Genomic DNA, 13,158 nt, shown 5'->3' on the forward strand with positions numbered 1-13,158 from the left:
ATAGAGTATTAAAATTTCCCTTTTCATTTTTGATACATTCTTGTTACTTTTTCTCCATAAGGAAGGAATATTTAAATCCCAGGATAGAATAAAATATTATAGTGTTTTTCTAAAATGCAAACCTTTTCACATCAATATTCTTTGATTCTTCTTACTTTATTGTCATTTACTGATTTTGCTTCTCAAATAATTTAAAATTATTTATGATTCCTTTTAGGTTACCAAATAACAGTGGTCATCAGGAAAATATAGATATTAGAAACAAACTGTAAGTATAATCTATATTCTACTACCACAGAACAACTATCTTTAACTTTTAAATTTTATTTCAGTTATTATTTCAACTCACAGATTTCTCCAGTGATTTACAAGGTATATTTCCTTTTAGTTATTTTTTCTTAAATTTTACAACTCAAAAAGTTTGGAAATATTTCTGCAGTCTATATTTTTTAAATTCCTAAGATAAATAAATAAATATATGTATATATGTAAACATTGTCATATATCTAAATTATAGTAAGTGTTACTCAGGTAAATAAATACATGAAATTTTACCTATGGTCTTTATTATATTTTCTGAAATTTGCAGTTCTTCTTAGGAACAAGAGTAACAACCTAAGATTAGGTTAAAGGAAATGTTTAATATACTATAAACATGCGAAGTCACTTATCTTGGGCCCAATTTATCATACTTTCTATGAAAATAATATGGAAAATGGAAACCATTAAAACAACTTATTTTTCTGTCTTTCTTGCATCCATGTAAGCACTGAGTTCAAACCAGTGCAAATCCTCTCACGTGGATAAAAGATTATCTGATTATGTTGTTTGCACTGGATCAAATAGCATTAAAGAAAAGTAATTCATCTCTACAATCTTAGTAGGCAAATTATATTTACTCAAGGATATATAACAAAACTGATAAGGGACAATTACACGTGATTTCCATAACAAAAAAAATCTTTATCAGTCAGTAAATTTAAACATCACTATCTGCCTATGATAAACAAACAGCTATATATTTACTCTGTTAATGTAATAAAAACCCTATTATAGAGCACTGTACTTTGTCATGTTTATTTTCTAACATGGTTGCATGTTAATTTTTATGCATATAATTACACATTGAAAGTAAAATCTGAAGGCATACTGCCAATAACCTGAAAGAAGTTGTAATTTAATTTAAAATGAACCTCTTAGGCTTGGCACATTTTGTGAAACTAACCTGTGGTTTCCAATAAATCAATAATGTTCAATCAGAATCTTTAAGTATACAGACTACTATAATTTGTTATTTGTTACTTTAGTCAAAGAGAATTAATACAAGCATAGCCTTAAAACATTTTGCTTCTTTCCAGCTCTCATTATACAATATTTATGTCAAAACAAAAGAAATAGTCTCCAGGAGAAAATATCATGGAAACATAGAAAATAGGAATTATAACTGTTTAGTGATTATTTGTATAATGATATGCTTTTTACCAGGTAATTGTTACTTATCTAAAACGTAGCATGTTATCAGTTGAATGTTGCCACCCTCTCCAATTCATATATTGAAGTCCTAATCTCCAGTACTCCAGAATGTGATCTTATTTGGAAATAGGATTATTGTGGACATACAGTTGCTCTTTAAACAATATGGGTGTTAGGGGTACTGGCCCTCCACACAGTTGAAAATCTATGTATAATTTTGACTCTCTCAAAACTTAACTAATAACCTACTGTTGACCAGAAGACTTACCAATAACATGCCTAACACATATTTTGTATAGGTATTATTTACTATATTCCTACAATAATGGAACCAAGAGAAAATTGTGGAAGAGAAAACATATTTACTGTTCATTAAGGTCTTCAACCTCATTGACTTCACATTGAGTAGTTTGAGAAGGAGGAAGGATAGGAGGGCTTGGTCTTGTTCTCTCAAAGGTGGCAGAGGCAGAAGAAAATACACATATAAGTGGACCTGCGCAGTTCAATCCTGCATGGTTCAAGGGTCAACTGTAATTAGTAAAGATGAGGTCATACTGGCGTAGAGTTGTTCCCTAATCCAATATGATTGTTGCTCTTATAGAAGGAGGAAATTTGGAACAGACCCGTATACAGGGAGAATACCAAATGAAGATTAGAGTTATGCTGTCACAAATCAAGGAACAACCAGAAGCTAGAAGAAATAACTAGAACTGATCGTTCTCTGGTGTTTTAGAGGGAGCATGGCCTTTCGGACACCTTGATTTTGGACTTCTAACCTCCAGAACAGTGAGAAAATACATTTTGGTTGTTTAAGCTTCCTGGTTTGTGGTACTTTGTTACTTCAGGCCTAGCAAGTTAATACAGATTTTGGTCCCAAGAAGTGTGGTGCTTCTATAACAAACACCTAAAAATGTGAAAGTGGTTTTGGGATGGGGTAATATTGGAGGCTGGGAGAGCTTTGTGGTGCATAATAGGAAAAACCCAGATTGCTTTGAAGAGACTGTTGCTAGAAATATGAGTGTTAAAGAGATATCTGCTGAGGTCTCAGACAGGAACGAGGAACATGTATTGGAAACTGGTGGAAAAAGATAATCTTGTTATAAAGTGGTGAGAACTTGGCTATTTTATGAAAAGTAGAACTTGTAAATTGATGAGCTAGTTTCTCTTTGCTGCTCATAGTAAAATGAGAGAGGAAAGAAATAAAATCTGTTTTTCTTTTTTAAGCAAAAAAGAACCAGAATTTGATAAATACTCAGACTATCCATATTGCAAAAAATAATAATAATAATAAAAATAATAATAAAATAAAAAAAAAGAGACAGAAAATGTGCTCTGGAGATCTGTGTTTCCACAGCCAGGAAATGGGCTGATTGAGCCACCCCTCTATGAACATGTATCCTTCAAGAGAGAAGAATGATCCTCAAAGTGGGTCAGGATCTGGCTCCTTCTGGGTTCCCACGGGCAGAGGTACCTCTTTGGTTCCCGAGAGCAGGGCCACCAACGAGGGACTACAGAACTTAAAAACAAATCAGTAAATCCCAATAATCTATAAAGTCTAGAGGTTTTATGATAGTCCTTTTTCAGAAATAACATTATGCAAGTATTGTTTATTCCGCATACTGGGTGCTTTTTATAGGTTAAAAGGAGAACATTTTTGTCTCTTTGTCATCTTTTATCACCCAGACTCTTCCTCTATTAGCAGATAGAAAATGCCTTTTTTTTTTTTCTAAAAGCTCATCACTATAATTGTATTAGATAAGACTTGGAGAAAAAGAGTTAACAAAAAGTTAACCTTGAGGTGACTCAAATTTAAAATACAGAAAAGAAAATGGTGGGCGATTGTATTAAGAAATATAGTATAGCGATAGAAGTGTTTTTCATCAACAATATTTTCCAAGGTTAGAATGAAAAAATAAAACTTTTGAACATCCAATGAAACGAGCCTATTCAGAAACAGAGTAGTTTTGCTGAAACATGAGAGAAATGTTTCCCTTAGTAAGCTCCGTGTTTGTCATACTACTGTGCATCTGAGGTATGTAGAAGGAATATGCACTATAAGTCAAACTGTCAAGGAACTTTCAAACCCAGTGCTAAATATGATTCATTTCAGCAAGACATTTAGAGCTAATACAGTATAAAGTTGAAAAAAAAGATCTGAAATATACGGCATGGTACACTAATTAAAAAAAAACACATAAAAATTAATGTTTAAAATATCTGGCATAATTAAATGTGAAGTTATTTATTTTATTATTATGTTGATATAGAAGAAAAAAATTCCAAATTAATGGTGTGGTTTTCTTGATAAGTTAAAATATCGTCCTTGACATTTTCTCTTAAATATGAAATATTATAGTAATAACCAAACGCTTGTTCAAATTAAACATACAGACAAGACTATACTGAAAATATGTAATTTATTGTCCAATGCAGTGTTAGATGAAGGACTGACCTTTGGGTAGAGGGTCCATGAGTGGCAGTAAAAAATCCTTCAAAGACACAAATTCTATAATAGATTTTGCAATATACTGAGGAATTTTTCATGACTCAGGAATAAATTTCCATGAAACATCAGAGATTTCTCTAGCTAATAGGGTGTGTCTGAATGGTTTGGGAACTTTCTTGGTGTGTCAATTTTAAGGATTGTGGACCAATGTAATTTATACCTAGAGTGAAGAGTCTCATCTTTTCCTTTGAAGGACTCTTATGAAATTTAATGATATCATCGTTCTCACTCTACAAATGTAGCTTTAAAATACTCAATTTATTTGTGTATATTGTCCACACACTGTCACAGAAAGTTAACTCTTCAATGTTGACAGACATTGCCATTTATGTCAAATATTTTGCAGGCAAAGATTTTGTAAAATGCTAATACAATGAAGTGTTAATTTAGCAAAGGCCTTTAATGTTTTTATTCACTCTGCCTCTATTGTGAGGATTCTAATTACATGTGTCTTATCTCACTAGGTTTAACTGTGATAAATTCCTGCTTCAAAATTAATCTTTGTCTTGGTTTCATTCTTATTTTCTGTTTAAGTTGTACTTTTACTTTCCAGTTAGAGGAACATCATTCTAATTAAGGCACCAACCTAAATAAAACAGATATTCTTTGTTTACTAAATGCAAGAAATACACATGTATAAAAAATAATCAAACGGAAATGATTATCCTATATATTTGGATAATTGCTTACATAAATAGGTCGTGAAAACCTACTGGTGCAAAACAGTAATATGATATGTCTGCATATTCGCTTATAGGATATTGACATAATTAACTTGGATCATTGAAAATAAAATACCAAAAATATATAACCTAAATAAAGGTTACAAACTTTAATGGTGCTGATCAAGAGATTTCAATAAATGTCTAGATCATGTATTTCATGTGTAAAAATATTTGTCAGTATAAGTATTTATATAGTCTTAAATTTCAGCAATGTTTTAGGCGTAATTATCATTGCCATTTTAAAGCTTTACCTAATTATAACTTTTGGGTATTGTAATTGAAGCAACTAACTTTACTCCTTGCTAGTTAAAATTTAAAGTATCATTTATATCTATTCAAAATTATTCTGATTTTGAGGGTCTTTTAAATATAATAAAAGTATGTGCTAGTTCTAAAATTCTCAAGATTTTAAAGTCAAGAGTTAAAATGTTCAGTGTCTGAATGTTTCAGAACCAAGTTAATTATTCAATTGGTCTACTCTATCTTTCCATATGTAGCTTTCCATTTGAAATATTGACAATACGTTTGAAACAGTTGTGGAATATTTTGCTAGATTTGAAAGACTTCAGGGTAATCATATTTGAGCTGAGCTATCTGACCACTTTCTAACAAACAAATGTTTTTCATCATAATATTACAGCTTTTAGTGACTAATAGAATTTTAGTTAAAATAAATTATTAACTACGTTAGTAGTCACTTGCTACATTCAAGAGAGAATTTATTTATGCCAGAGTTGGATAATCTTTTTCACAAAGATTCAAATAGTAAATAGTTTCAGCTTTTTGGGGTTATACAACTACTCACTTATGCCACTGTAGTGTGAAATTGGTTGTAGACAATACATAAATGAATGAGTGTGGCTAGGTCTCAATAAAACTTTATAGAAACAGGCACCAGCCCAAATTGGGCCTGTGGGCCTTAGCTTTCTGGCACATAGTTTATACCATTTTCCATGTAAAATATATATTCTCAGTTTTCTACTATCCATCCTGCTTGTTATTATTACTTTTATTCAATAGGTCTAAAACAGAGTTTCTATTTGTGTCCCATTTATCTACTTTACCCACTATTCTCAGAGTCCTCCAGGAGCAAAATCTGTACAATTATCTGTAGTTGGTTCTCCCTTTGTCCTTTCTTGTTCAATTAATTTCATATTTTTGTGGTTATATTTTCATAATATCTCAAGTTTTATCCTTATGTTCTGTTGTCCATGATGTGATCTTAAATAAACATTTAATACTCTTGCTTTGAGCATAAAAAAACACTCTAAATCAATTTGTCTCTAGATTTTTCCTTTAAATGTATTCATCCGTTCTACAAAACATCTTCTAAAACCAACTCCAGATCACAACTCCTCGCCTCTCTTGAACCAATTTCAGTCCAGCTTCTGCCTGTTTATTTCTACCAATGCTCATAGAATTCATAAATATAGTGTTCAGTTCTCCATTCTCATCAAACCTGACCATTTGGTGAGATTTGAGAGTGTTCATTTACTCCTACTTGAAACACTTACCTCTTTTGGCTTTCAGTACACTGCACTTCCTTGGTTTTATCTTCTATGCCAGTGGCTGCTGTTTTTGTCTTCTGTGCTCCTCACCTTTAGAACTGAGGCTTTCCCTATTGAATAAAAATCAGAACGGATTTTTCTTTCATGCTGTCAGAGGCTTAACTACTATCTTTCCCTTTATGTAGGGAATGGCCCATTTTAATATTTTCAGAGGTATTGGTTTTCACAACAAAAGTTAACTTCTAATACCTTTGGAAAAAAAGAGGGAATTTTCAAAAAAGTGAATTATTTTAGGGATTTATTTACTTAATCAGAAATTTCAGCAGTATAAAATAAGTAGGGAAGTTTCTTTTGCAATGATAGGAGCAAAAACATTTTATTCAAAATAGTTATTATGTGTAAGAAATATGATGTATATTTTAAAATGGAGCATGATCTTTTCTGAAGTCAATAATTTCTACTACAAAAGGCAGCTTTCAATTCTAAGGCTTTGTAACATAAATGAAAAATAATGTAGATTAAAACATATTACCATAAACACATAAATAGCTTTGTTTTCACAAAAAAATTAGCAAGCTCATGGTATCTCTGAAGTTGAGCCTTTTAATCTTTAGAAATTAAATAAGGACATTTATTTTTAAGAATAATGCTGTTCTCTATTTTGAAAGTTTTTAGAATGTGAATCATATAGTCGTTTGTTTAAATATAAGATGCATTATTTAAATTCAGTAAACAACTTTGGCAAACATTGTACAATTTTTTCTTTTCTTTTATTATTTTTTATGTTTTTAATTGTTTTTTTGAGACAGAGTTTTGCTTTGTCACCCAGGCTGGAGTGCAACGGCATGATCATGGCTCCATGGCTCAATGCAGCCTCAAACCCCTGGACTCAAGTGATTCTCCTGCCTCAGTCTCTCAAGTAACTGGGACTACAGGCACGCACCACTACACCTGATTTTCTTTTTTTAAATTTCCTAGAGATGGGGTCTTGCTATGTTGCCCAGGCTGCTCTCGAACTCCTGCGATAGCCTCAAGTTATCCTCCTGCCTCAGCCTTCCAAAATCCTGGGGTTATAGGCATGAAAAATCACACCTGACCTGTGCAATATTTTTCAAAGAAAACATGATAAATGTGATTGTATCAATATCTAGAAAATAATAATATTTGAAAAATTACAAGACATGTCTGTAGTCCAATAGTTTGAAAATAAGCATACATTTAATGATGTGGTAAATAATTTCCAGAGAATACTGTCAAAAACACTTCCCATATATATTGGATCTATTCACCTGCCCTTATATGACCACATGATTTTCTTGGATACCAGTAAGATACGGCAGAATTGAAAAATAACTCAGATGTGGTTAGACCTTAAATGGCTTGGCAACACCCCTTGCTCTTTTGGAACCCTCAGGAAACATACAACAAGATTTCCTTCACTGTCTTGGCACTATGAGCCACCACACAAAGATATCTAGGATACCCTACTGGAGAGAGCACAAGAAGAGAGCATTTCATCCACATCTAACATTGAGGTGCCAAACATTTGAGGGAGGAGTGCTCAGAATTTTTTGTCCCTAATTGAACCTCCAAGGATCTTAAACAACCTAGTTGAACTTATGAGAGACCTTAAACAACTAACCAGCGGAACCAGTTATCTGAACCCAGCTAGACTGAAGAATAATAAGTAAATAACTGTTTATTATTATTTTAGGCCACCAAGTTTTTGGCAGTTTGTTACTTAACAGTAGAGACAGCGTGATGAAATTGGTAGCAGATGCAAATGGATGTCTTTACTGGAGGACTTCTCTTTTATCTATCAGGTTACATTTTGACTCCTTAGAATGGTATAAGTTTTCAGCAAATTATCTGGTCAATGTGGGAAAATACTCAATATTTTTCAAGTATTTCTGATGTCCTAAAATGATGCCATTCCAATAGAAATATAATATGAGACATACATATAATTAAAAAATTTCTAATAGCCATATTTTTTAAAAATATAAATAGATAAAATCAATTATAGTTTATTTAACCAAATATATTAAAATGTTATTATTTCAACAAATAATAGATCTGAACTTACTAATGACATAGTTTGCATTTTTTTACTTAATCTTTCATATCACGTGTATTTTACGCTTACAACATGTTCATTTTGGACTATCCATGTTTCAAGTGCTCACATTTCAAATATGGCTAGCGAATACTGTATTGGAAAACAGAGCTCCAAAATATGTTTTTTTATCTGTCAATTAAAAAAAAATCTGTTGGCCAGGCACGGTGCCTCATGCCTGTAATCCCAGCAGTCTGGGAGGCCGAGGCTGGTGGATCACCTGAGGGCAGGAGTTCGAGACCAGCCTGGCCAACATGGCAAAACCCCGTCTCTACTAAAAATACAAAAATTAACTGGGTGTGGTGGCAGGCGCCTGTAATCCCAGCTGCTGGGGAGGCTGAGGCAAGAGAATCACGTGAACCCAGGAGGCAGAGGTTGCAGTGAGCCGAGATCACGCCACTGCACTCCAGCCTGGGCAACAAGAGCAAGACTCCATCTCAAAGAAAAAGAAAAAAACAAATCTGTTTTGTGCCTGCTATTTGCTAATTTCCATATTTTTTATACTTGTCCTATTTATTCACAATATATTTGTAATAGACTGATCATATAAATATTATTTTTTTCTCTTCTTATAGTTCACTGTTAAAAAAGTTTCAGTTACCTGAATGTCCTAAGTTTTACACTTTGGTTCTCATATCATTGAATGACTAATTATTATTCCATATTATATAATATGAATATATATGTAAATAGATATTTTTTCTCCTATACTATTCAATAATAAGACATTAGGGGGAAGTAAGTAGTACAATGTTGTAATGCCTATTATCTTTCCTGGCATATATTATGTAATTAAGTTTTAATTTATAGATGATTAAATACATTTCTATTTACCATTCATTCACTCTCAATATCATTACTAATTTCTATGAATTATTTCAGCAGTTATATCATGATTATAGTATTCTTGGGAATTTACATCTATTTTAGCAGATAAGGATATAATGCTTTTTATTTCACTACATTTGATTTCTCTACATAAATTCTAATGTGTTAGAATTTGTAAAAAAGCAAAGTATACATTTAATCTTGCTTTAGCAGATTTATCCATGTATATGCATGGTTTGATACCTCATTTATTTTTCATAATGAATGGTATTTCACTGTATGGATGTACCAACATTTGTTTGTACACTTATAAAGTTGGTTTTAGAGCTATTCAGTGTTATTCTTGTTCTTGAGCTGTTGTGGTATTCTCCACTCAATTGAAGAACTGGAGGAGTTAGGTGCTCAATCAGGATGGTCTTGTTAACTCTACATCCTGGATTAATAAGTAATGTAATAGCACTAAAGAAATATTGTGTCTTTAGACAGAAAATGCTTTGGGTAAATACGAACAATTTTTGTGGAATAGCTAAATGGAGCAATATTAGACTAGCAAATGAAAATAGCAGTAAGAGCTTAACCCTCATTATCTCACACAGAAGTATAAAATTTTAGGTCCATTTATCCACAATTCTATACCAAATTCCAACCAATATAGTTCATAAACTTTCTGATACCCATTTAATTTCCTTCTTTCTAAAAAGAGATCGCAGGCCCTTTCAAGTTCGTATTGTATTTTAGCTTAGAATCTTTATTTCTCATAAACATACACAAAGGTCTAACTTCAATTTTATCTCCATTCTCTCTCCCACCACAGTTCAGTTTTTATTTTATTTTATTTTATGTATTTAATTTATTTATTTTGAAATGGAGTCTCGCTCTGTAGCCCAGGCTGGAGTGCAGTGGTGTGATCTCGGCTCACTGTAACTAACCTCTGTCTCCCGGGTTCAAGCAATTCTCCAACCTCAGCCTCCTGAGTAGCTGGGATTACAGGCACCCACCACCACGCCTGGCTAATTTTTGTATTTTTAGCACAGATGGGGTTTCGCCATGTTGGTCAGTCTGGTCTCGAATTCCTGACCTCAGGTAATCTGCCCACCTCAGCCTTTCAAAGTGCTGGGATTACAGGCATAAGCCACTGCGCCCAGGCCCACCACAGTTCTGTTTTTTGTTTGTTTGTTTGTTTTTTGTTGTTGTTGTTGTTGTTTTTGAGACAGAGTCTCGCTCTGTCGCCCAGGCTGGAGTGCAGTGGCGCGATCTCAGCTCACTGCAAGCTCCGCCTCCCGGGTTCACTCCATTCTCCTGCCTCAGCCTCCCGAGTAGCTGGGACTACAGAGGCCCGCCACCACGCCTAGCTAATTTTTTTTTTTTTTTGTATTTTTAGTAGAAACGGGGTTTCACCTTGCTAGCCAGGATGGTCTCGATCTCTTGACCTCATGATCCGCCCGCGTCAGCCTCTCAAAGTGCTGGGATTACAGGCGTCAGCCACCGCGCCCGGCCAATTCTGTTTTTTAAAGTGTCACTATTATTATTTAATAGGATCATAATTTAGAGGGAGAGTTGTAGTCTTCAGGAGACATTCTTGAAGATCTTAATTGGACCATCAAGAAGGATTAACATTGTGTAGGCAAATATGATTGGGAGGTTGTCAATAGCATTTCAAATTAGGGTAGACATACACATAATACTAGTTATTATAACCTGGGTGACAGTAAAGAAACTGAATTTTATGGATAGGATAGGAAAGAAACTGGGGGAAATAAGTGTGAGAAGAATTTGTGGATTAAATGATATTGGTAACAATTGCAATAGTTGAGAGTGAGCTCTTAGAAGTTGTTGCTGAATCTGAAAGTAAGAAAATTACCCATCAAATCTCCATATATTAAATCAAGGCTAAGTAATTGGGCAAAAGAACAAAAAATTCTGCCTCCGCCTACTTTGAAAAGGATAATCTCTACTATTATCATTTATGGGATACATTATGCACAAAAGTTCTCTGGTCAGCTCTGATAACATTTTTGCTTTTATTCATTTCAAATATTTAGGAAAATTCTTTTTTCATTTCTCTTCCTCTCCTTTCCCTTCCCTTCCCTCCCCTCCCCTCCTCTCTCCTCCTCTCCATTCCCTTCCTCTTCTTTCCTTCTTTTTCTTTTTCTTTTCTTTTCTTTTTTTTTTTTTTTTTTTTTTTTGAGACAGGGTCTCCCTCTGTCACCCAGCCTAGAGTGCAGTGGCATGATCCTGGCTCACTGCAGCCTCGACCTCCCGAGCTCAAGCAATTTTCACACCTCAGCTTCCCATGTATTTGGGACCACATGTATGTACCACCACACCAAGCTAATATTTATTTATTTATTTAATATTTATTTTGTAAAAATGATGTCTCACTATGTTGCCCGAGCTGTTCTCAAACTCTTGGACTCAAGCTAACCTCCGCCTTGGTCTCCCAAAGTGCTGGGATTACAGGAGTCTACCATTGCACCCAGCCAGGAAAATTTTCTAATCAGGGAGGAGGAACAGAAATTTCTGAGAATAGAGCCAATGAATATTTTATGGCTGATTTTTTTATATTGCTGTGTGTTTGTTTCATTCTATTTCCACATCCAGTTTTTATTCTGAGTTGGTGGCAGACAGCTGTGTCTAACTTTAGGGCATGAGCATTATGTTGAAAGATCATGTGTAATTCACTGTTGTATTAAGTATGTAAACTATTTGTAACTCATAATAATAATGATGCTAATAATTATTATTTTCGTGTCAATGTTCTAGCATGTAATTTATACATAATAGTCTTTCTCTTTTAGTGCCTTGTACTTCATCTAATTATAGGGCTTTTCATCAGCTGGCTCCTGGCAATGAAAATTATCTTCATAATTGCCCCATACCCAAACTTCTACCTACATATGTTAGATGTTGTCTCCTTTAACCATATATATTTTATCAGGGTCATTTGTGAGGAAAAAAAAATTGAACATTTTTCTTTTTTTTTCTTTTTCTTTTCTTTCTTTCTTTCTTTTTTTTTTTGAGATGAGTCTTGCTCTGTTGCCCAGGCTGGAGGGCAGTGGTGTGATTTCTGCTCACTGCAACCTCTGCCTCCCAGGTTCAAGTGATTCTTCCATCTCGACCCCCCAAGTAGCTGGGATTACAGGCACCTGCCATCATGCTCAGCTAATTTTTGTATTTTTAGTAGAGATAGGGTTTCACCATGTTAGCCAGGCTGAACTTGAACTCGTGACCTCAGGTGATCTACCTGCCTCAGCCTCCCAAAGTGCTGGGATTACAGGTACGAGCATTTTTAAATGAATTGTTAATCATTTGAATGTGCCAGCAACTAAGAATAATAAAATCAGGTGTGAGTTTGTAGATTGATAGCTATATGAAGACTCACAGCTGCGTGCTAATCATTGTAATTTGAGAAACTTTTCAGAAATTTGGAAGTTATGTTGCATGTATTAGTAAAGGTTCCCCAGCAAAACAGAAACAATAGGATATGTATATATTCTTATTTGATGTAAAACATTAGCTCACATGATTATGGAGGCTGACAAGTCATAAGGTCTGCAGGTTGAGCTGGCAAACTGAAGACCCAGGAGAGCCTGTGGTATAGTTTCATTCCAATCCCAAAGGCCTTAAAACTTATGGAACTGATGGTGTAATTCCCATACAGGGGCTGGCAGGCTTGAGATCCAGAAAGAGCTAGTGTTTCTGTTTGAGTCTGAAGGCAAGATAAAAGCCCATGTCTTAGTTCAAAGGAATTGGGCAGGAGAAGGCTCTCTTACTTGGGGTGGAGTAGGGTGGGGGTGGGAAGGGGGTGTGTGGGTCAGCCATTTTGTTCTCTTTAGGCCTTCCATTGAGTGGATGATGCTTACGTTCATTAGGGATGGCAATCTGCTTTATTCTATCAATTGAGTGTTAATTTCATCTACAAACACCCTCACACAAACATCCAGAATAATGTTTCACTAAATATGTGATCACTTCATGGCTTAGTCAAGTTGACAAATAAAA

This window comes from Pongo abelii, chromosome 14, assembly GCF_028885655.2.
Source record: "Pongo abelii isolate AG06213 chromosome 14, NHGRI_mPonAbe1-v2.0_pri, whole genome shotgun sequence".
NCBI lineage: Eukaryota > Metazoa > Chordata > Mammalia > Primates > Hominidae > Pongo > Pongo abelii.